Raw genomic sequence first — 26,006 nt, 5'->3', positions numbered from 1 at the left:
TTTACTTTATTCACAGCAACATGAGGCCTTTGTCTGGAGTCCAGCTCATAACCAGTTATAACCCCACTCTGGATGTTTTCCCTTAGAGTTGCTGTTGCTCACTTCCTACACCCAATAATGAAGCAGTGGATTAGTTCTGCCTAAAAGTCGAACTTCCACCTCTCTTTCCTGGACAATATCCTGACTTTTCCAAGCCACATCTTCAACTGTTCAGATCATTTTGAATTCTAATTTGAATCCAACAAACTTGCGAGTCCTTCATAAGTCTAGCAATCCCTCTATTCCATCACCTGAGTAATCAGTGAAAATACTGACCAGCACTACATAGCTGTGTAAGTAGAAAGAAGCTGCTATTCCATGAACTCCTTTCCTAGCCTCCTTCCTTCTCATTTCAAGTCCATTTCCTTGTTACCTCCCTAGGGCATACGCAGAGAGCAGGCAAGGAAGGACAAAAGATGGAGGAGACTTTCAGCCAGCCCAGCAGTCAGACATGTAATTCACTGGTGGTAAAGGCCAAAAGCAGCACCAAGAAGATAATAGGATAGATAACTGTGATTCAAAAATGCAGCTTAGGTAAAGGCAGCTGATACCATGCCTTGCTCAGTATTTTTCTAAAGCTTTAATAAAAGTCTAATATTTACATGTCTAAATGGTCCTGTACACAAAGCAAGCTGCACCTGTGAGCATAATGCATGTTATCTCTCTTGCAGGGCAGAATAACACAGGAGAAATAGCAATACCTGATGTTCTAAGTCCCCTGTAAAGGCCTTCTGGCTGAGCTCAGCCCATTCTGATGGCATCCATCAGAGAGTCTGCAGTGTCTTAGCACTATACTACTTTTCTAATTCTTTCTAAATGTTCTTCTTGCATGCTCAAATCCGGAAATGTTCAGCTTAATGGCTTAATTACGCACTCAGATAATGTAAATACAATACTTTGGCTGCTGTAAAAAAAAAATCCAATTTTGTCTGCTGGCAGAGTGTCTAAGTATAAAGCAATATGCAGTGAGGAAAATTCTGCCTTCTTCTGAATGGAGCCAGAAATCTTGGTAATATTCTGAGTTTCATCTGAGTGCTTCCAATTTTGTGGTATTGCCAAACACCATAGCCCCCTTCCTGACTGTGTAATCTTCCTTTTAAGACAATGCCAGAATCAAGGGAAAAGCCAGTATTCATTATAGAAGGATTAAAAAAAAAAACTATTTATGGTAATTATTATGACTATCAAAAATGAAAGCACTAGTCCAATGCTAATATAAGTCAGGGCGGGAAGTCTGCTCTTTTGGAATGGAGATTGAGTGCACAATTGAAAATCACCCGTAGCTCAGGTTTCAGATAGATGCAAATGACCTTCACTCTGGTCAGCAGTGCACAGTAAAAAAGAGCCTCTCATAAAAAATAAAAAAAATCACGAACTGTTCCTCCTCTATTAGGTTATTCCAATTTTATGTTAGTGTACTTGCATCAATCTGCAGTTCAATTACCCTGGCCTAACAGTGGAGGAAGAAAGGATCAAATCACCTCTATAGGCATCTCCAGAAACCTTTAAAGAAAGATTTAACTACATTTTCCTGCCTGGTGTCAATATCTATCAAGAAGAGCCAAAAGTCTCTGTTATCCTCTGTCCTATTCAGTACTCAGAAGAAAATAGGATTTTTTCCCCCACAAGAAATTGAGTTTGTTCCCCACACCCTGATCGGGATTGCTCTACTTTGGTAGTTCCCGAAACATGTAACACTATTGACAGGTGCATTTTTTTCCTGCACAACAAAGAAATCTCATGATGTTCCCTAAGTGCCCCACAAGCTAAACTACATCTGCAAGATGTGAAAGAGGGAGAACACATAAATCTAGACAAAACTACACTTAACACATAATTACAAGAGTGCTCAAGATTAGAGAAAAATCAAAAAAAAATTTTAATAGTTTCAAAAGGAGGCAGTAGGAAGATTTCTAAGGTTGCCAGTCTGGGGAAGCATTTTCTACTTAGTTTTAAACAGTATTGCAGGCTTCTCCTAGCAGTAGCAGTACAGGCAAAATATCTCAAGGCATCTCCTCCCTTTCCACAATAACTTTTTCACAGCAGTGCTAGGATAAAACAATGACTGTCTCACCCCCCTGCTGCCAGCTCTTACCCATTTTGCTATGCCATTATAAGCATTTGGCAGTCATCCAACAAACCAGAACTGAAAATGATTTAGCTGAAAAATAAACTAGGGGTTTCTGCCAGCTTATTTTTAAGCCAGATCAATTCCCTGATCAGGTTCACCACTTTCTTGTGCAAGAGCTTGTGCTAGAGTAGCACAGTCATTAACACAAGGGCGAAGACTACACAGGTTGTATTATTATCCAGCTTCTAGTTACAGTCTCAGACTCCCAAAAGACATAGTAGCATGTTCTGAGCAGTAAGGCAGGGGGAGGATTCTGTCACTGAACTAAAACCCAGTCTCACTCACACTAGCTGCACACCCACATGCTGCTTTCAATTTTCATCCCTGTAAATGAAAAATCAAGACCAATGAGTTAATGAAATGTCAGGTGAAGAATCAGCTAAACATGTCGAAGCGCCACAAAAATATTGCTCCCAGAAGAGAAAGAATCAGGAGTTCACCAGAAATGGCATATGGCTGGTGATCATTACTACCTATTTAAAAAAAAAAAAGAAATAGAAAAAAAGAAGCCTTCGTGCCTCCCCCCCACCCCAGATCTTTTCCTGGTTACCACTAAAAATGATAGATGATATACATTACAAAAGATTCCAAAAATACATATGGCAATCCCTCTGTTTCAGGTGCATTTACAGCATTTTCAAAGATGGGGACAATTTAGACAACTCCTATATAGTTGAACCTCAATACCACTGAATCATAAAAAGTAACAACTAGCTCTTAACCATAAAGATGAAATCCAAATCTCACTTGTTCTTAAATGTCATTCTACTATCTTCCTTCTCTTCATTAACTTTTCAATACACATCATGTTTTTCATTACCAATTCTATTCTGTGAGCATGGTTCTGCAATTAATTTTGCAGTGTCTTTTGTTTGTGTTTTTCCCCCAGCCCATAATCATATATAGTGTGTCTTTCTGTAAGAAACAAGCTTAACAGGGTTGACAGATGCCAGTAATATACAGCACAGGCATGGAATCCAAATACCTAAGAGACTGTTATATGATTATTAAAAAAAAAAGTTTCTCTATATAACCTTATTGCAAGGTAGAACAGATATACGAAGAAGCAGGATGAATTTTAATCTGCAATAGACATGTTCTTTTCTGGATTATAGTCCTTTTATTAAGACTATATATACTTTTATTAAATATTTTTTTAAGTGTTTAATCAAACTCCAAAGTTTTGTCATCTCATAAAGGGTCAGTTCCTCATTTGGTGTAAATCAGCAGAGCTGAACTGTATTTTGTAACATTACATTTATCCACATCAGTGGAGGATCTGCGAACAGAGGGAGAATAATCTTGCAGTTAAGATATTAGCCTAGGAATGGGGAGTTCAGAGTTTAGTTCCCAGCTGTGCCACCTCTTTACTTCGTGAACTTTGAATGAAAATCCTCCCATTCCTCTGTATGTCTATTTCTGCTCTACAAAAAGGAAACAAAACTTTTCTGGACAATGTATTTAAATTGTAAGCCTTTGGGGCAAGATAAAGTCACTGTTGTTATCAAAGTAGTATAAACATGTTATTCATCCATTTTTTCCTCTAACTACTGATCAGGTCTCTGTGAGGTAGTCCAAAAATCTCCTACCTTCACACAGTGATCCCCCTTCAAAAGAGATTTCTAATAAAAGTGATTAAAGAACTTTCCCAGGTTAATTCCCAACCTATGAAATTTTGAACTGCAAAGCACTATAGAATCAGCATGGAAACGGTGACATTTCTGTCTTTCTAGAGCTTCCTCATTGGTTAGCACTTCAGGCAGTTCATCCTCTGTTCTTACTCTTCAGCTTTCTTCAAATGGCTTGTCTGACTACCCAATTTCTTTTCAGTTCCAAGATTTCACCTAACAAAAGAAGTAGCCTTCAGACATTACTTAAAGTTTAGATTCTCTCAAAATTCAGTAGGACAAAACAATACTGCTACTTACTCTGTAGACTGTAATTTTATTGCCACTATCTCCCTTTTACTTTGGTCATTTTTAACTTTCATAGGAAAGGAGAGCGTAAATATTCTCAAACACTGAAGAAGGAACTATTATGCCAAATACAAACATTGTAACACAGCCTATGAATGGGAAGGTCAGTGAATTCATTTCAGGCTGCTCACAGGCCCAGGAAAGGAGTTTTATTCAGTTTGAGATGGAGAAAAAGACACTTAAAAACATATAGCTGTTCTCAAAAAGCCAGCATTCAAAAAGGCATCTATGTGAAATAGCTTATGCTGCTGATCTGGGCCTGATGAACAAAAAACATGTCCATCTTCAAAGCTCTAGGACCCGAGTGAATTGAATAAAGTAGACAAAGATCTGACAAATCTTCTCAATAGGATCATGCAATCAGATGGCATGAATATGATAGCAGAGAAAAGAATATGAGTTTTCCTGGAAAGCTAGTAAGCATAAGCTGTATCTTCCTCCATTGGTCAGAAAGACATCAGAAAATTATTAAAATTGGGTCCATATGCCCAGGGCTTTTTCTTTTGACTGAGGGACAGGAAGAGATCTTAAATGTCAAAGTTCCCAGGTAAACTTATCTCCTACTTTTTATTTATGCTACTCTTAGAGCTCTCCCTCAGCCTTAGAGAACAAAGTCCCTATACTAAAGCATTAACGGCACTGAATCACCCCAACTGGAAAAGAGTTGATTGCCATGAAATCTTGGTAATAAACAAATAACAAAGTGATCTACATGGAACAGATTGTTAAGAAACAGCTGGCCTGAACTTGTTCACACAGAAGTAACTAAATGATATGAAAAAGTAGGCAAGCAAACTACAGTAAAAACTGCTTAAAATATTTGCACTAAAAAGGGGTTAAAATCTGTTAGATTATCTGCTGTGAATTGTTCCCCAATTTCAGCACTGCAGTATATTCTATCACTTCAGCAGGAAAAATAATTAGGTTTCCAAAGTAATTTGTACATACCTCAGTAACCTTCTACTAATCTGCAAGATCTGGGAATCAAGCTGAGCTCTCACTACAGGACCAGGATAAATAGAGAAAATATTTAATGACTGTAATGATTAGCTATAGCATTACGGACAAATGGACAGTGAAACATTATGAATCTGCTTTGGGCTGTACAACAACTTATATAATATACCAAATGTCTATAGGACAATAAAATAAGCATGCCTTTCTCTCATGCCTTTTAACAGGGTTAAACTCAAATAGATTTCCCATATGTCTTGACAATATTCTCAGATTATCCATAAAGAATCCACAATCCTGTTTTTGAAAAAGGATCAAAGATTTTGCATAGGAGGTGAAGATGTATCAACACAGCTACAGGTGAAGGGTAAGATTTCCTCATCCTTCCAGATGTATCTGGAGATAACAGTGATTTATTTTGTTGCAGAATAATCTGGCCCAGTGAGGTGAAGTCAAACATTTTATTACTGTTTTTTATAGAAATAATAATAAAAGCAACCCACTGCAACCCAGCATGTGCTCCTAAAGAATAACGCAACCAAGTAAAGCTGTAAGTCATTCCAACCTGTAGGTAGAGGAAAACATGTATGATTAAAGCCTAGGAACAGAACTACGTGAAAACAATTTTTGAGGCAGACAAACTGAAAATTGTATTCCGTTAGATAAAACAATCCAATTTTTCCGCTGAGAGAATGATGGACCAAAAAGCTACATTTCATGTTTTCTTCGGCATGACAGAATTTAAACACTTCTCTCCAGCTTTCCAGAGCTTAGTCCAACTACTTCATTAGGGATATTTCAAGGCTAGCCTGTTCAACCTTCAAGCCTTTTTGGAAAATCAAAAGAAGCAAAGGACTAAGCCAAAAAAATCTGTTGTCCTACTTTTACAGAATAGCCCAACAGTGGACTAGGAAAACTGGTTTGCACTGCCTGCCTGAGAGGCCTGCAGCCCAGGCTTGCAGCCCTGCCAGCACGCTCCCTCCCTCCTGCACTGCAGGGTATTTCACACTGGGTGACACAGCCCTCCTTCCCTCCTGCTCACAAAAAGTGGAGGGAGAGGCCTTACTGCCTCCAGGGTGGGCATGCTGAAAAATAATCCTGAACAGAAGAAGAAGAATGCCTGTTTCAACAGCTAGGAATCAAGCCCTTCCCCCCCCTCCCCCCAGTCGTCTAGATAAAATTGTTGCATGTATTCTAGGCAAACTCACAAATCATTTCAGAATGATTGAAATTACCTTGCTTGGGGCATTATTTGCTGGAAAAAAATAGATTAACAGATCTCCTCAGGAAAGAAGAGCTCTGCAGTCTCTTCCTGGCTATACCACAGGCTTGTTTGTCTACTTAGTTAAGTTATTCAAATTATCTTTGCTTGACTTCTCTTATTGTTCAGATGTGGATCATGATGCTGCCTGTCTCTCAGATGCTGCAAAGCTGCATCACTAATATCAAAGGTCTCTGAGCTTCTTGTATGGAAAACATTGTGGAAATGCAAAGAATAAGATTTTTTTCACTGAGAAGCAAGAGGGAAGAGTCAAATACAACTCCAGAATATAGAAAGTGAGCAAAATCTAAAGAACTCTAAGGAAAATTCCAGTATTGCTCTCTATAATAAACTTTCATGAATTCAGTGATGAAGGTCTGCTGGTGCCCAAAACCATGAGTCCAACAAATTTAACTCCTTGCTGTAGAGTTTTAAAATATATATTTATGATATGCTAATGTTTGGTGGCAAAAAGCTGCAATCTCACCTAAGGTTGTTTCAAATGAACATTTAATTCCGATTTAATTAGAAATATGAATGCCAAGTGATCATCATAAATTTGTTGAGGGAGGTCCCATCCAGCAGCTGTACCACCAGGGCATGCAAAAACCTTGAATAAGTACAATAGGGACGATGATGTTGTGCAGAGCTCTTCGATTAGCCTATGCCAAATCATTCAATCTACAAACAATGATGCTTTTTTTTCCCCCCAAATTAATCACCATCAGATCACTTTTTTTTTTTTCTGTCAACCTACCCCTTCTGTTGGAGTAGTTGGCACCCTTGATTAAGTACGTTTTTCATGGAAGGTCATGAATAACAACCTGACTTCCAACTCTACAGGCACTAGCTAGACTCTGTTCATAAATGATGACCTGGGAAGGCAGCAGGAATTGAGGAGGGCTCTCACATCAGCCGCATGGTTGAGCTGATGCAGGATATCATAACCTGTTGCAGATGGAGGTATGAATTGCTACCATCTCTCACAGAACAAAAAAAGCAGAAAAGCATTAAATGTGTATGTACAATGCCATATGCAAGAGTTTGAAACCACAGTGACTTCCTCAGAAGAAGCATGGTTGTGGGAACCAATTGGTAAATTTTCATCTTCTTTCAACTGGAGGAAAAGGTCCCAAAGGCAGAGTGACAAGATGTTTGTTTATCATTTCTAAATGAGCTTCTAGAAAAGAAGAGAAACATTGAAACATTTTCATCCTGAAAAGAGGAGAGACTGTGGTCTTCTATTTTTTATTGCTTGACAAGCCAATGGCATGAAAACAGTACAGGATCTTCACCACACACTAAGACAAGGTACAAGCTGCAGGAGAGGGATAAGGTTTGCGTTTGGTTCTCTTGCCCACAGTCTAAAATAGGGAGAGTAGGTGGGTTTCTTTGAGGGCCTAAGTTCCAAGGCCATCTTCTCCAATTTAAATTGTAACTGTGAACTTTCACTTTGAAGTGTAATGGAATTGCACAAGCTTGGTACTTTAACCTCAGAAAAAGGAACCACCCATGTCTTCAATCTATGGTTTCAGTGAAGAAATTGGAGTAGATTGTGGACATATGTGCATCGTAGCGTGGTTGTGGGAATCCCTACAGATGCCTTTAACCCTCCGAATGCTAAATAGTGAAGATGATGCTCTACTAGGGTAGAAGCAGAGAGATTTCACCCAGTTGTTTCCGATTTAGGGATGTAGCAGTACCAAAAGAAAGATTACTAAGTCATTCATTTGGATTCCTCTTCTACCATTTCGTTATAACCTGCTTCCTGAATCATGTGGAGTTCTCTAGATATTGTCCCCGATGCAGAAAGACTACATCTATTCTTCTAGGCTAGGGAGCCTCTGTAGCATCACAGAAGTAAGGCTTGGAATCAATGCAATAGTAATACAAGTGCATTCTTCAGTTAATAAATACATTGGTATTTAATCTACCAAGCATCATAAACACTAGAGCAAACATTTTAATAAGCTACTGTGTAGTCATTAAATATTGAAATCTGTTCTTAATTAAGTGCTTTGTTTAACATAAAAACCCTCATTCTCAATGCGAGAATTAGCCCTGTTCCAACACAAGGGCAACAGCATGACATGATATGTTAGACCATCTGTGTTTACAATCACTGACTTTCCTAATGTATATATGAAAATGAGGTCAAGCCTAAAACAGGTTGCTGCATTTTGTTGGGAGATAACTCAGACCACTACTAGACATCAAAATCCATAGCTTTTCATGGGTCTGACTGACTAAATTATACAACTTTCTGCAGAGGTGAACTGCTCTGTTCAAACAGCCCTTCTGAAAATTTTTCACATTTCCTTGGAAAAGTTACACTGCTTTGGAATTACATAAATTTATCCATTTTTCTGCTACTGCAAGTATTTGTGACAACTTATATGCTGAAAATTAGAGGAAACCACAGCAGTCATTTTTCAAAGTTTTCTAAAATCTAAACCACATCCCACATTGACTTTTTTTGGTCTATCCAGTTTGTACCTTCAAACAGAATTTATGTGATGCATGATTTCACTTCAGTATTAAATCTCCCAGACCCATCCAACTTTTTAAAATCCTTTTATTATTATTATTTATAAACTCCACAAGGTTAATTACTAGCAAATTAATGGAAGATGTTATTTAGCTATGCAGTCATTACCAAAAGAACTATACCATCAGAAGTCTTACTTAAGTTGCATTAATAAGGATATCGCTATTGAAAGAGGCCAAACCTGTGGATGAGGGAGAGACTAGGCATGGGAAGAGAACAGACACAGACATCACAGCATCATGGAGAAGTTCATGCTAATACCTGCAAGACAAAGCCCCTCCTTGTGAGAAATGCATCCACACCTACCACCAGCCTGTGGAAATCCATATTGAAAGCAGGAGCTTTCTCAGTTTCCCTTAAAGTTAAGGTACCCTGGTAAAAAGACTGTACCCTGGTACGATCAGAGCAAACACTTGTTGCAAATACATAATGCTGATTGTCTCTACAACTCTATAGCTAAGGGCAGTAAGCTTTTCCCAAGAATAATGAAATTCAGAGGGTAATTTTAAATACTTATGAGATACAAAGCTCCACACTGCCTAGGGTTACTTTTCATCCTAGACAAAGAGACAGCAAACACTAGGCACAAAATTTCTGAACTTCAGCATATGAACATGTGATATCAGGCTACCATTCCTCACAATGTTTGTGGGTTTTCCAAAATCATCGGTTCCTGTAGACATGTATGTGGTAATTTGGCATTCTTTTAGAAAAAGTGTCATGTCTCTAGCTTTCAAAGTTTCAAAAGAAAGTTCAAAAAATACAAGCTTTACTAGTTTGTATAGCCAGATGGCAAATAAAATTTAAAGAAAGCAACTGAAATATATTCATAATCTCAATGACATTGGGTCTGAATTTTTATCACTAGGGTTGGCAAAGCACTAACTTCTATAAACACATGAAAGGTTGGGATACCCAGGGTGGTGAAGAATTATCTACACTGACTCCTAGAAGTATAATGAGTAAAGGCTGCATTAAATCAAGGTAGGAACATTTAGAAAAATAATGCTGAAATGTGGAAGATTGCAGACATCATTCTCAGTCACCATTTTTCTTTCTTCTTCCTATGCCTTTGATCTAGAGAGAGGCAATAACAGTAATACGAGCTATGAAAGAAAAATCATATAAAGGGAGGCATCAGAGGCCCATTAAACACAATCAGTTACAGGGATTGCAGGACAATGCATAGGCTAAGAGTAATGTGTATATATATATGTGTATATATATATGCATTTTTAGATTTTGAATCATGGCTTTTTTTTTTTTTTAATTTCAGGGCTAGTTTCTTAAGAACAAATACAGTACATGTTCCTAGAACCAGATATTAATTATTGCTATATATTCTACCTCACTATGCTTTAATGATACTCAAAGATTTATACCAAGCAGCTTCTGGCCCATCAACCGTTTGTTTTGAATTTGTCATTGCAAAAAAATCTTTTGTATTGTTTTATGTTTAATTTATGATAGTGGAAAATAAATACGTATTTGACTATACATCCTCAAAGTATTGTTTTAGAGTGATCAGGCAGTGATGAATTTGCTTAACTGACAGCACAAATGATTGAAATAATCATTTATAGAAAAGATGCACCACAGTTGGCAACCAGCACTTCATGTCCCCCAAACTGTTCCACCACTGTGCTCCCACTCTGATCTGGTGGAAGTACTATGACAGATGAGACAGTTGTTCAGGCACTGCTTACCTGATACTATATTCTCTCTCCATATCTTCCAGCAAACATGTTAAATAAAGCAAAAATAAACTTTTTGATGAAAGAGCTAGAGCATACACAAATTTCACCTTCCCTCACATAGGACAAATGCCATTTCTGTCACTGTTAACCTGAGGTGGGAACAGCCCAAAGAAGAAAAACTAAAACTGCTCAGGAATATTCTATTTGTTTGCTTCATAGGAGAGTTTTTTATTTCAAACCGTTTTCCATTCTGAAATAGGAAACTTCTCTTTTTGAAATTTATAACAAAGTTTCAAAATATTAAAGCCATCTGTTTCAACATTTTCCTCTGCATTTTGACTTATTATTTTTTCACTTTGTACTATTTCTAAAGTTTGAAGTAAAAAGTCAGTTGAAAACAAATTTTTAATAATGATCCCAAGTAAGTTTATATTGTTTGTTTTGACTTCATCTTGTTTCATTTTTACACAATTTTTCCATCAGGACAGAATTTTGGCAAACATCAATATCTTTTTGACAAGCTGGTGGCTTTAGAAACAGAAAACATCTCACTGGAAAATAGCAAGTATGCTCCAGTGAAAAATAAATTAAAATATAGCTTAGTTAGAAGCATTTTTATCCAACAACTGTGGCTATGCTCACTCAACAGGACAACTTACAATATTTTGAACAACCAGAGCATGAATTTATATGCAATACTACTACCCTTATGGAATAATGCACTCTGCAAATATATTACAAAAAGACAGACTTTCCTAATACAGGCAAGTATTAACTGGGTTAATTAAATTGGTCCTAAAAATCTCTCTTCCTTAGCTATGATTTCACAGCACCATTATTCCCTATCAAGGCTAAGTGATGTCATATGTACTATTGAATTTGATTTCTGAAATCCTAGCACCTATGCTCTAAAAAGAGATCTACAACAGCCATCTCTGTGTATGTCTATGCCATCTTCATGTGAGAAATTAAAAAAGCTTGCAAGAGAATTTTGATGAAACTTTCATACTTGAGAGGAATTGAGAGAAGAGGAAAGCAGGTACTGAGAATCCGATGGGGAACTGATCATCCCAGCAATACTGTTACCAGATCGGAAGCAAGAAAAAAGGGGTTGGTGAGATGCATCTTTTTCATCTATAAACTTTTTATCAACAACAACAACAAAATTGCATGCAGGTTGGCAATAAACTGACCACCATAAGCAGTTATCATTAGCCCAGGTCATAGACATGCCTTCAAGAATTGCATAGCACACTACTTAAAGGAAAAAATTAAGGAGCATGAAGTCATCACTAAAATATTAATTTTCTTAAACAGTAAAAGCACTAAAATTTTACTCTTTTGTTTGCTCATTTTTCATATGCTACATTTAATTACCATGGTACTTGGACTACATATTGTTTTCTGTTAGATATGACCAGCTTGGGAATTCCCTAGAATTGCCTGAATAAAAATATTCAATTCAATATTCAAGGTACATTCAGCAGAGTGTAAAGCAAATCTATGCATAGCTTTTATTTCTTTCTGAACTATCATAACTACAATGGAAGGATCAGTGGGAGCATATCATTTATACACTAATAAATAGAAATCCAAGAGGGAACTGCTGAAATGAAATTGGGAATTAAGAGCCACTTGTTGTTAGGCTCTGCGCTCTCTAGCATGACACAATTATGTAACAGGCCTAGCTAATTTCAGGCTTCCCAGTCACAAGGTGGCTATCGAATCATACTCGCACCAAGTGCTAAATTATACTGTGAGGTGCCGCAGTATTTTCAATGGCACCATTAGTTGAATAAATGCTGCATAATGTAAGCATTAGTATTCAAATCTAGCCATAATTTCTGAAATGAAAGCACTTCAGGTACTTAAAGCAAAAAGCATTATAGTTAGCTATTAACATTATTAACACAATCATGAAATGTATACATACAACTTTATACAAAAAAGTAAATGTATAGCATGAATCTTTCATTTATTTGTTCTAAATCATATTTTAAATTCTGATTTGACTATGATATGTACAGTAAATTTCAAATAAGTCTGACTCAAGAACCCAGCTCCAAATACTTCAGGAAAGTAAAGATCATTCAAACCTTGAGAACTGGAGCTACCTTTGGGATAAGAGTTTGAAAAGTGGAGACCCCAGTTCTTATTTAGAAGAGCTCTAATGAGAGTGTTGTCACAAATTTTAATGGCGGAAGAATCAAGCCTTTATAATGCAATGTCACACAAGAATTCTTAAGGAAGGATTGTGTTCTTGGGGACTGAAACCTTAGCTGCAGCAGCATGCTGCTCATGTCTGAGCTCTGAGATTGCTTCGTTATTCCTCCCCTGAGAGTTCAATGGATTTGGTTCAAGCACCATTGAATGTGATGCTGTATTAATTGCCCTGGAGGGTAGCAAGGCCTTTGAACTGTGGCTGTGAGTGATATTTTGCTATAAGACATGTGTCAGCACTTGGCTGGTTAACTCTAGGGTTGGGTTGTATAGCATGCTGGGACCAAGTATCTGGAAAACTACTTTGCATCTTAATCTTACATCTGTTTTCCATCATGCTGTGAGATTGACTGGCCATTCTATCTGAGAAGCGTCATTCTGGAATAGACAGTCTAAGTAAAAATATAGTACTGTCACGAATATTAAGGATATGCAATCATCTCTCATAGTTTGTAAAACCAGCTGGCAGACAGAGACACCAAAGTAATATAGTGGCTGATGCTCTACCCTTTCCCTTGTAGAAGAACAGTCTGTGCCAAACTTGGTAGAGTAGAAACTAAAGTTAAAACAATTCCACAGTTCCACTTGTCTCTGTGTCTGTGGGTATAAATTTTCTCTAGGTATAACTGCAGACAGAATTCTTATCACATAATCCTTTATCACATAATCCATTATCATCAGCATCAGAAGAGCACCAAGAGGTCACAAGCAGAGCTTTAGGGTTTATAGCACTCACCTGAACATTACAGACCCTAGTTCAGTTCTCTCCAAAAAGGTCTCCAATCCATATTTTCTTTTCCTTTGAAGATGAGTAAACCAGAACACCATACTATATCCTGTCTCCACACTCCTTTTCAAAATCACACCACTTTGCATTATAAAGTCATGAAAAAGAGAGAATAGGACAGGGCGCACTGCTTCTAAAGCCTAAGGCATAAGGGCATTCATCTATTATTGAAAAACCTGGGTTCCGATTCTTAATCTCAAAGCACTGTCTGTGTTTTATGTACTGGGTGACACCTCTAAAAAATTACATCTAACTCACACTCTGGCACTATCTTAGTACGGAAGGGATAGCTGTCACTGTCTTTTGTGTGGTACCCAGCCCTGGAGTATTTGTTACTTGTTGCAAACACAGCATGCTCCTTAGGGGACACAGGCAGAGAAATGCTTAGAATGAAGATCCTGATCTGCCTTAAGTATGGGAGGACTCCAAGATGCTAAGCCCTGCAAGAACAAGGCAGTTACAGTCATGCACAAAAGCAGGAATAGTGGGAGCCTGGAGGATTTCAATGAAGCAGTATCATTTCCATGACTAGGGGCATGTGTGGAGAACAGGAGTTTAACTAACTCATGGACTTGGTTGGATTTCAGATGTCAAGCCCCACTTTCAGTGTCAATATCATTTTTTGTGCCTTTTTCTTCCGTTCTTTCTTTTCTTTTTCTTTCTCTTTCCCTTTTCCTTCCCTTTGGCTTTCCTTTCCTTGACTGATTTAGTCCACTAGGAACTCTCTGACAGAGCAGGGAACTAAACTTGCCACTGTTACCAAGAAAGCCTTCCTTTCCTTCAAAAGGTTGTGAGCTGCAAACACTTTCTCCATCTATTTCTGCAAATAACAGCACTTGGTAGGAATAATTAATCATCTCTTTAGTTTAGGAAGTGTATGTGGGGTTTAAGTGGGTGAATGAAAAAAAAACAACCATAAATTCAGAGGGTATGTTAATATGGATGCCATTAACAGATCTAAGACCATGTGCTCATCTCTGTGTTGACATGTAAAGCAGAAACATATCACTACATAAAATACTGAACCTTCCCCAGGCCTTTCTTTGATGTTCTAAATATCAATTAAAAAAAAAATAATAATAACTCATGCTAAACATTAAACCATGGACTTGCTTTTTTACCTCCTGAATCCATCACAGCAGAAACATTTAGGAGAAAAAGATGATATCTAAAAGTTGAATACTTGACAAGGATGTCATCTTAACATGAAAGAGAGTATAGTTTTGTTAATGCAGGATGCAGTATTTCAGATTTTACAGTCTGACAGAGCAACAGCTGGTGACATAAAAGAAATACACAGTATAGTCATAGTCTTTTGATCTAGGACAAACAGTTATCCTTCAAATTGCTGGTAGAATAAGCTAAATAATAGAGGAATATTACTAATTCACCTGCAGCTTTGAGCAATGAAGAGACATATGCAGCTTCCTCTAAGGATTTGACTTATTCCTCATCATGAGACCAATTCTGTTTCTATGCAATACTACAAGAATTTGGCTAGAATCTTCCCTGGAAAGAGAAATTACCCATAGATTTTTACACTTGATGATTAAAAAGTTAAATAATAAACCCTTGCTAAGTAAAAGGTCTTGAAAAACACACTCATCTCCTTTGCTAGGGCCCAGTGCACCTATTGAAGCTGACAGAAAAAATCCCATTAAAACTGATGCATGCAACAAAAGACACGATAATCTCCATAACAAGAGCAAGGGGTTCATACCACACAATACGCTGTGCCAGTTGTACTTCCTCTTCAGCCCAGATCCCTGACTAGTGCAGTATTATGGTGTACAACAATTTAGCTGTTGACTGCCAGAGTCCATCTGTTAGTGTAAAGAGTATCTTTGCATGTCCTAAAATGTTACCACATATTTAGTTTAAAAGTAAAAAGAGCTAGCTATTAGTCTCTAAATCCGAACTACCAAACAAGAAAGTTTCTGCATTAAGTAGCAGTATAGTTGTGCAGGCATTTATCAAGATAGCCCATCAGACTGACACTTGACATGTAAATTGTACGGCAAATCTGACAGCTCAAATATTAATGCATCCACCTAGTTCTATCTTATGCAGTTACTAGTGCAATAGATTTTTGGAAAGCAGCTTTGATATCCATTTCAAATCTACCTGATTTTTCAGGTTGACATCATCTAAACCCAGTTTATTTAGAACTAGTTATTTGAAGACAGCTCAGTCTGTGTTTATTAAATTAATTACTGATGTGAGTGACAAGTAATATTCTGTATTCATTTTCCCAGTTAGTTTTTAATCTGCTAAAAAATCCTCAGCGTGTACAATATGTTTGATCATTTTGGCTGAAAGCATTGACATGCCTGTAGGCCAAGGGATTATACTGAGCTATCCCTCTCTCATAGTTGCCTCTGCAGGATGTGTTTTCCCCTTATAACAAGTTGCTATCCAAAGTGATGAGTTAAGAAGAAGACAGACTTCCAGGTCCAAGTCAAATACTCATAGCCATCCAAAAGAAACAGCTCTGCTGTACTGCACACAGTGAAACAGGTACCTTTGAAGCATTAGGTCTTAGTTACAGCTACATGTGCTGTTAAGCAGGGACTGTAACAGAAGAGATGTCAGTGTCGCTCTGGGTGTTGAACAACTCCACTTCCTGCTGAGCTCTGCAGGAGCTCCTCACAGGGCAGTCTCCACAGCATGCAGCTGGGCTGTAAGGGACATAAAAGTTGATGTATGGGAAGGGATTACTGGGCTGTACATGCTCTAGAAAAAGTTAGTGTCTCTGAATTCTGTTTATACTAGCAGGAGTCCTTTGTAATAGGAAGGTTTAATGTTCCCTAGGAAGAAAGGAAACAACATTGCACTTAAATATACCTTGTATATAGTAAATTGTAGGCTGAGGGAAGATACAAAATTGAAAGCATTGCAATTCTACTGAATAGGAATGACTATAGCCTTCTTTAAGAATAGTATTTGTATGTATCATCTGGCTGGACACACAAAAAAAACCCTACTATCTTCCCTCCTCACAACAGATCTTAAGTGCTATTTTTAAAAACATTTGTAACACCTATCCTCGATGCATTCTTTTATTTTTGAACACAGATTTATAAGAATTAGTCTTTCATTTGAGAGATGAAAGTATAAATAAAAATAAACCCCAAATTGTTTATTTCAGTAACTGCATTTGACCTTTATTTTCAAGTTTCCTTTTCAATAATTTCAAGTCTCTGACTCATTTCATATCCAGGCCAGCCTTTATTATAAAAGAAGTCTCCTTAGGTTTTAGAAATAATCTCCTTTCTCAGTCCTCCATGTTATTTATCAAACAACTCCATCCGTTCCTTAAGAGAACCCATCCAAAACAAAACAGTTGGAAGCAGAAATAAGAAAAAAAAAAGTTGCCTATCCCATTTTATTTAATCTTAAAAATGTGAAAGATATATGAGGAAAGAATGTATACGTAGAGTACAATATCTTAGGGAATTATTATACCTTTGAGGACATGTTCTAATGCCAGGACACTGAATAACAGCAGGAACTGACTTTAGGAATGTTGAACTGTTAATGTGCAACCATGGAACAAGGTCTGACTCATTAGTGTCATCTAGCTCAGGACATGCACATGTCTTGATAAAGAGTTTTAATGAGACTTTTAATTCACTAAATGACAAGGGGCCAAAAAACTGAAATCAATGGTCTTTAATTATGGCCACAAGATAATTTGTTTCATATATAACAACCTCACTGTGCTCAATTAAAAAAGATATACTGGGACCATCAGTTACAACTTTTCTTAAGGAGAGGGCTATAATTTTCAGATTTTTTTCAATTTTTAGTTCTATTCTGGAACTAAAAATTGTAATTGTTGTTCTCGACAAATATTGTAATTATAACATCCACACAACAAATCTATTTCTGATTTTGATCTGGTCTGGGTGGGGCAAGCTCCCATTTACCCTAAATGTAATATTAGTTCCTGACTTATAGACTGAAAAAGCTTTAGATACACCAATGCTAAGATTTCATTGTAGCTAGACTCCAAATATTATTTCATGTCTACTGCTTATCTTCTCTTAAACCTTATCCCTGTTCCCATCCAGTCTCCTTACTGGCTGATTTCTTGAAAAAGTTTTCTTCTGCCACATGAGGAAATACAGGTATTTATGTGGCAGGACCAAACTCTTTAACAGTTTTCATTCCAGTGGATTCAGACAGCTCAATCCTCCTTAAAGGAAGAGAGGTTAGTGGCCACTAAAGGAAATAGGGAAGAGAAATATTTCCACCTCTTTCCAGTTATGGCTAATAAACAGACATGGTTATTTTTTTCCCCCTTCCTGCCATGGTCACGGGGGAAGGTACTACCTCCCTTTGTCTCCAGACCATATGCTGAAAGGAGGGGAAGTAACTGCTAACTTCACTGAAGCAGCAGGCTGTGCCTGGAAGACAGAGTGAGGAGGAGAGAACAACAGAAAACCCAAATATCAGCCAAGAAAATAAAATATGGCCATATTTGTATTGCTAAAAATGGCAACCAGTATAAGGGCCCCAGGGATTTTTGTTTAGAAGAATACAATTTCTAAGATAGGTATTAATATAAAATGATTAGCATGCAGTAAAATCTCTCTTGGCAAGAATGACATAATACACCTTAAATGATTCTGGATGGATTATCAGATATCAGTATAACTACTCCTAATAACAAACACTGCCCTGTTCTTCTGCTGACTTGGTAAACTCTGATGACAATGGCCTAATCCCTGAAAAATCACACCTTTGGTTTCAACATCAGCATTTAGAAAAGATGATCTATGTGCTAATACCTCATACCAGATGGTCAAGCAATGACCAAGGATACATTTTAGCTTTACTGCAAAGGTCACATTATTCCTCCCTTCTAAAGAGGAAAAAATTCATCCCACATTTCTGTTTTTATGCTACTATATTTTGCATGTGTGCTTCCAGTTTAACTATTAATATTCACAAGCAGCAATAGATTTTGGGCTGAAGGGTTCCCAGAATCCTTCAGGAAGTGCTTTGACGAGAATATTTGAACCTCCCCTGCCCTACACTTTGCCATCACTGAATGTCACAAATAACTGATCCTATACTAATTTGTCTGCATTTTGAAAATAAGCACATTAGGTTATTGGAACACTGAAGCAAATCTAATTGCTCAGATATTTCTCATACTTCAGTCTGATTTCACTGTGCCTGTGACTCACCACACTGGTAATAAACAACTTTTTCTATCGAATCAAGCACTGTATATTTTCTGCAAGAGATGGTTCACAAGAGTACTTAGAAACATTTCAAAGCCAGTTACTATCTTTTTCAGTTCAACCCCAATGTATCCTGGTAGACAGGCAGATATTTATTCTTCCCACAATACTTCCTGCTGTTACTTTCTAACAGTCCATTCAAAACAAACTACTTTGGGATCTTGGGAAAAACCTGCAGCTTTCTGACCATTCTAGCCCAGCTTGGCAAAATGCTCAAGCAAGCATGTAACTTTGAAGTCAGTCATCAGGGCTTCCGTGTTTCTCAGGCAACCAGTCCTTTGCACTGAGTCCCATGGGGCACCAGAGTGCAGCAGAAAGCAGGGATGGATCTCACATGCCACAGGGTAACATACCTATTGACCAGCATAAATTGGAGCCCAGCGTAAGGGTACAGGTTCATGTTTTCTGACAGAACAGTACAATTTCAGTAGAAATCTCTGTGAAACATAAAATGATACCACAGTCACCTGCAGTGATAGATGTTGATTAAAGTAGGTCTACATTGTATACTGTGGGGAAATGTAAGCTTGCCTTACCTATGCTGCAAGCCAACCCAAAGCCAGAAGTCAAATTAACCACTGACTAGAGACAATTAAAGTCTGAGTGCTTTGACCTATATATTAACTTATGCCTAATCTATTGCACTACGTATACAAGTACTTGGTACACAGCCCATGTGTCCCACAGGATTTAAGTGGGGACAGAATAAGTGATATGCTGTACATTTCACTTAGATAATGCCCGTACAAGGATAATACTCCAGCATGCAGCAGGTAGTACCAGGTTGGGAAACTTGATTCAATTGTAAAAGAACAGTATCGAAATGACTCTCTGGGAAGGGGTTCACTCATGTATCAATCATCATGTATCAATACCAGACATGAAAATTTATCTGGTGATGATGAGACACTCACAGATAAGTATTCCCTCAAAATAATTAAGTTGCAGTTCACCAAGATAATGAATTATTAAAAGTTTTTTAGTCATTTCAAAAGCTTAGATGTAACATTCTTTATAGTGATGATCTGAAAAAAGGACGCTCCCTGATGCTATGCAATAAAAGAAAGAGAGGTACTATCCCAGAACTAACAGATACAGTCAAGTGTCTGGATCTAGGAAACAGGCTGATGCAAGTACAAAAGTTCTTTCTTGAGGATCCAACAGTAGGATTGGTATTTGAAATGGGATATCAAATATTTTAAAAATACCATCTTTCTGAGCTTGGAACACTGCATATGAAAGTTGTTTTGTCCTTCAGTTTGACTTTCTCTCTTAACAAAAGTACATTGCTTATGATCAAATGTCAGATTGACATGACTGAGTTGTGCTGATCTGCCAATACTACCAGCTTTTCTGATCTGATAAGATGTTCGTTTCAAAAATACTTTATCAAAGCAAGATGAAGGTCTCAATGTCCTTCTATCAAGTTTTTTTAACATTGAGGATGGCCATGAATTCTTCAGCATTGCCTCACTCTAATGACTGCATTGGTCACACATGATGTACAATGCAGATACCACATTTAAAAAATGGAGATGCTACTTATTTGGTGATTACTGTTTATTTTTATTAATTTCATCCTGGTTTAAAAATGAGAATGCAAATATACAATCTTCACACTAGTTCACTTTAACATTCTGCTGCTCTTTATAATATTTTCACTTTATTAGCAAATTTGAGTTGGCTTTCAAATGTATATTCTAATCCTGATAGACATACTTGACATTCAAATTGCCAGCCAACCTGCTAAAACACAAGGATGAAATTTCAACTTGATTGAAGTCACTAGTAAAATGGGAATTCTACTTCCTTAGCTGAGAGGAAAAGTAGAAAGCAACCCTCATATATGTCTTCCCTCCAGCTTTAGTGCACAGAACAGCATACATGCCCCCAGTGGGAGATATGACAATGCAGCACTTCAAGGAGAAGAGAGCCTACAGGTTTAAGAAAAATTTTGAGATATCCTTGAAAAAGTGAAACAAAATCACTGGGAATCCTGGGTGCCTGCATAAACTACAGTTTTGCTGCTCATAACTCACAAGTAAAAGTCAGAGACAGAAAGAAGATAAGGAATCTTAATAAAGATAGCCTTAGAAAACTATTGGCTTCCTAAGCCACGTTTCTAGCTGGTGCACATCAGCAGAGCTCCGCTGAAGTCAGACACCCAAGAGTACCAGCAAAGAACCTAGTACTAAGCTCAACAGACATAGCAGTAAGATGAATTTGAGATGTCTAACGCTGAGCAGGGTATATTTTTAATGACACCACCTATCTTCTCTACTGGCTTTCTGTCCATGCAAATGTTTGTGTAAGGCTAAATTGCAGATCTGTACCCAAGAAACAAAAGTACATTTGATTAAAAAACAAACAGGAATTTAAGAGTTATTGCAGACTTTTGTTTATTTAACTTTGCCTCAGTCCAACTTTGTTACAAGCTACCACACAGCCTTCTTAGTGAATTCAAAATGGGAGCTATTCATGACAAACACAAGGTGAAATCTGACTCCATGACTTACTTGTATAGCACTGCATATTGAATACAATCTTGAATTTGTAAGAGATCTGTACACAGGACAGACAAGAAAGGAATCAGCCATCTAAATCAACTGTTCTCCCCAAGCAATTTCCTTATATCTAAGTCACACATAGCATCACAGTTCCTCTCTTAGCAGGAAGCAATCAGCAGCCAGAGAGAAAAGCCATGAAACATTTTAATCAACAGCATCAGGGCTAACTTCTAATTGTTATTGACTGCTTATTCTAAGTTTCTAATTTTCTGTGTCTTATAAAGAGTTGAACATGCAGGTATTTTGTGAATGTGAGTACATTTTTAAAATGCATTCAAAATATATTTAAATGTTAAGTATGTAATCACAGTCCAACAATATCACACTTCTAGGATATAACACATATAAATGACAAATGTTTACAGTGAAGAATCTTTCAGTTAAAAAATTCACTTTCATCAGAATCTGCATTTGCTGCAAGAACATATTGATTCTGAACTAACTTCCTTTCAACCACACAGAGTATTTTCAACTCTCCTTTCAAAATGGCTTTTCTTTAAATAAAATGTGTTCTAATATAAAAAGTCAAAATCAAAACAGTGGACTATTTCAGTTGATCCAAAACAATTTCTTTGGAAATAATTTTGGGGGAATATTTTGTTGTGTTTGGACTTCATTTAAGAATGAAAATAAATTCCCAAATGTCAGGATTTTCAAAATTCCATGTTCTGGCTGGCTCCAATACTTACAATTATTTATTGCTGTAACATATAGAACAGCAGCTTAAAACAAAAAAACTAGAGCTTTTCTTCATATCATAGAGGAAGGCAGATTATTGCTGCCTATGAAATCACCTCAATTTTTTTTCCATAATTTCTTTGATACTTAGCATCTCTTATGAAAGACTGTTTATATTAAAAAAGCTTTAGAAGTGCTAAAATTCTGCTGACAGAAATGTAGTTACATTGTTTTTAAATGTACGTTTACACTTTACTCATAATAAAAATAGTGCTGCTTCGCATAAAGCAACAAAATTTCAAGGCCCTAAATCTAATACTAATCTGCTATTGTATCAGAATTTAATTACTATGTAATTAGAATTACATAAAATGTAAATGTGTTTCTCAAAACTAACAACAGCAGTCTGAAGTGGCATTTATCTGAAAACATTTGAAAAGAGAAACTATGTGGCACTGAACTTGTCAACTACCCCCTTCCAATTCTAGTAAAAACTCTGTTTCTTACACAAGATGCCCTATTTAATAGCTAAAATATGTGAAGATGCAGTGTGACTAACAAGGTTCTTCCCCCTTCCTTAGCTTGCCAGCTAAGCAAGGACATGTAAGAGAAGCATGTCTGAGAGAATGCCAGGATTCATGACCCCCTCAGTGTCAAGAAACTATCAGAAACATCTACCACAGGGAACTGCACAGATAATGAAAACAAAAATGATCTGAACCTCAAGGATAATGACAGCTCATCATCTAATTATCCAAGATGAATTTTTGATGACACCTCCTCCGGCCAATTAGTTTGCTAGTCACCAAAGAGTGCTTTTGGCAAGGAGGGTTAAGCAGAAGTCTGGAAAAATAACAAGAAAAAATAGGACTGAAAATCCTGGAGCCAGAAGAGACCTAATTCTCAAGCCACTTCTCTCAGATAGAGGCAGGAGTAACTCTGTGGGAGCCAATAGAGTTAAAACAGTTTTAAATCACAGCAAGAGAGAAGAACATCAGTAGACCTGGGAAGCCTCGCACAGGGTGAAACTTGGGCATCCAGTGTTAGTGTCATTGCCCCCATGACACCCATCCTCAGCCAACTTTTGAGCCCTCTCCCCATGACAGCACAGCACTGGAATCACACAGAGCTGCTCAGCCTGCTCTGCTGCTCATTACCCTGATAGACAGGCTCTCCAAGCAACGGCCACCATACAACACCCAGAGAGCCCAACACTCCCTGAGTTTGGTTGAAATCATCTATGTCCCTGCCATCATCTATAGCCCACTTGGGCATTTAGGAAATCAGGTGGCCATGGGATAATTTCACCCTTACTAAGTTTCTCCAGCTAGTCCTCCAGCACCAGAAAAAAAAAAAAAAAAAAAAAAAAAAAAACAGGAAACAGCAATTACTGAAAAAGATGGAGGAAAATTTCATTTAGTTGGATTTAGTAACTTGATTGGTGTAAAACCATTCTTCTGCTCTGAAGAACAGACCTCTGCAAACCACTATGTGTGAGAAGCTGAAGGAGTGGGGGAAGACAGGAGGCCAATAGAATAAACAGACATTTTTTCTCAATTTTTCTTCTTTGCCTTTGAATTTTACAACTTTGGTCAGCAAAACTCAGCATTTTGATCTAGAGCCAGACAGGTAATCTTTTTTTAACCAGAGCCAGCATCTACCATAGTGAAAAAATATCCAGCAAAACCTTGTATCTCATCATTTTCACTAATCCTACTAAATCCCACCACAATTATTTTTTCCTTGTCCATAAATTTGTTCTCACTCAGTAACCTACCACCCACTGATCCCCATTATTTCCAAAGCTTCTTACAGATTTGGTTACAATTCTTTTTATCTTTCTGTCTTTCTTTCTTTCTTTCTATTCCATGAAGCAGAAGTACTATGTCATACCTGCATAAAGCATTGTTCATTCTCTCCAGGAAGCTACTGAGACAGCTGGCATCTTACAGAGAGATGTTTATTTTAGACTTTTTTCTCTATCAGATAAGAGCAGTGCAGCAAAGGTGTTCACATAGGAGGCAAAGCAAAGATCTCACTTAGACAAGTCTAGAGAAGGTCTGAGATGCAATCTATTTCTCAGTGTTGGAGAATATAAACAAATCAATTGTGTTGGATTTAGACTTGCTTGACTTAAAATAAATTTCTGCAATACCATCAGGCATTAATATTGACATTTCATGGTATTTAAGATGCTATTTACACTCTGTATACTAGAAACATACTAGACAGTTTACCTTCAATACAAGCAGCTGGTTCTTCAGCAGCAAAGTCGAGCTGAGATGCTGTGGCTGCTATCACCTTATGGTCCCTAAAGATCAGTGAACAAGGACTGCAATGCCAAAATAGCTCCAGAGACTGGCTCTTCTATATGCGATTGACTGCAGTCACCACCTGTACATAGAAGAAATCAGTGCTGCTCTGAATTTTATCTTTGTATCAGCCGTAGTAATTGACCCATCTAACTGGGCCAAACTGTCAGGCTGGCCGCTTACATTGGCCCTAAATTATAGAACCACGGAATAATTTAGGTTGGAAAGGAACCCTGAAGGTCTCTAGTCCAACACCTTGCTCAAAAAAGGGCTAACTTCAAAGTTTGATCAGGTTGCTCAGGGGCATGTCCAGGTACATTTGAAAGTCTCCAAGGATGGCAAATCCACAACTTCTCATGGCCCTCTTGCAGTGTTTGATCACCCTCACTGTGAAAAAAAAAAAGTTTTTTTTACAGCGGTTCTTACAAAACATCCTAGTAACAAGACCTAAAAGACAGCAATGAGCTGTTAAACTGTTTGAATAACTTGAAGATACAGGGTAAAGATTCTGCTTGCAAGTGGTGGCAGCAGTAGGACTTCAGGGTTACTTTACATTTGCCTTGCTATAACTGAACACCAAGGCAGGATACTTGTGGCAAGCACATGCTGTCATGTATATCACTACAGCACCAATGCGGTTTCACCATTCTCCGATGAATCATTGTTAGAGTTCAACCACACTTTTTTTTAAATGAAGATGCAACCTAGAATATTTCTATGATAGTTTCACCATCCAGCTTCTACAGTTCAGTCTCCCACATTTTAGAAATAATTTTCCCTCTTCAGACATGGGCGTATGCTAACTTCCCTTAGGCAAAAACATGATATCATTGATGTGTTTATAACCTAAACTTCCACCAACAAGAAAATGCAAATTAACAAGTTGAAAAAGCAGTCATTTAATACAACTTGATTCAGTTATGTTTGTTTCCAAAGAGTGCTTTGAATAAGGTTGATCTAAACCAGTGACAAGCCTTGCTTTCTGCTCTATACCTAAACTAAGACTAAATTAACAAACTCCTTTGGTTTGTAATTGGGTTATAAAAATAAAGTGCAGCAAACAGAAACTAACCTTTTTGTTTTGTAAGTAATGTACATGCTGTGTCCAGACCTTAATTAGACCACATAGTAAGGGACTTTTATAGATGGATTTTTATAGACACTTTTCCAGACATGCTGTGCTCCTGATATTCCTCCTCCAAGCCCCAATCCACACCTTGCTAAATAACTTTTATAGGGATAATTAAACAGGCTAGTGATTCAGTAGTAATCCTATTAAAACAACAGTACATGAGAACTGGCATTCTTACTATAGCATACTCCTTTTTTTCTAGTAGAATTCCATGCAAAGAGCTACTGGTAGGATCTCAGGTTATTTCTATATTGCACAGTCTGATGTCATCCTAAAAATGCCTCACCGCATTCTACATGAGTCGGATTTTCTACACAGTGCAATGCAGCACTAAAAAAGACATATTAACTCTAGTGCCAGAAGCAGTATGGCAACACTAGTGTGGCACTGCACCCAAGCTAATTACATATTTTTCAGCTATACTTCTCCTTCTTCTGGAGCTAGAGGAGAGC

The sequence above is a fragment of the Apteryx mantelli genome, chromosome 9 (assembly GCF_036417845.1).
Source record: "Apteryx mantelli isolate bAptMan1 chromosome 9, bAptMan1.hap1, whole genome shotgun sequence".
Taxonomy (NCBI): Eukaryota; Metazoa; Chordata; class Aves; order Apterygiformes; family Apterygidae; genus Apteryx; species Apteryx mantelli.
This window is presented reverse-complemented; position numbering follows the sequence as displayed.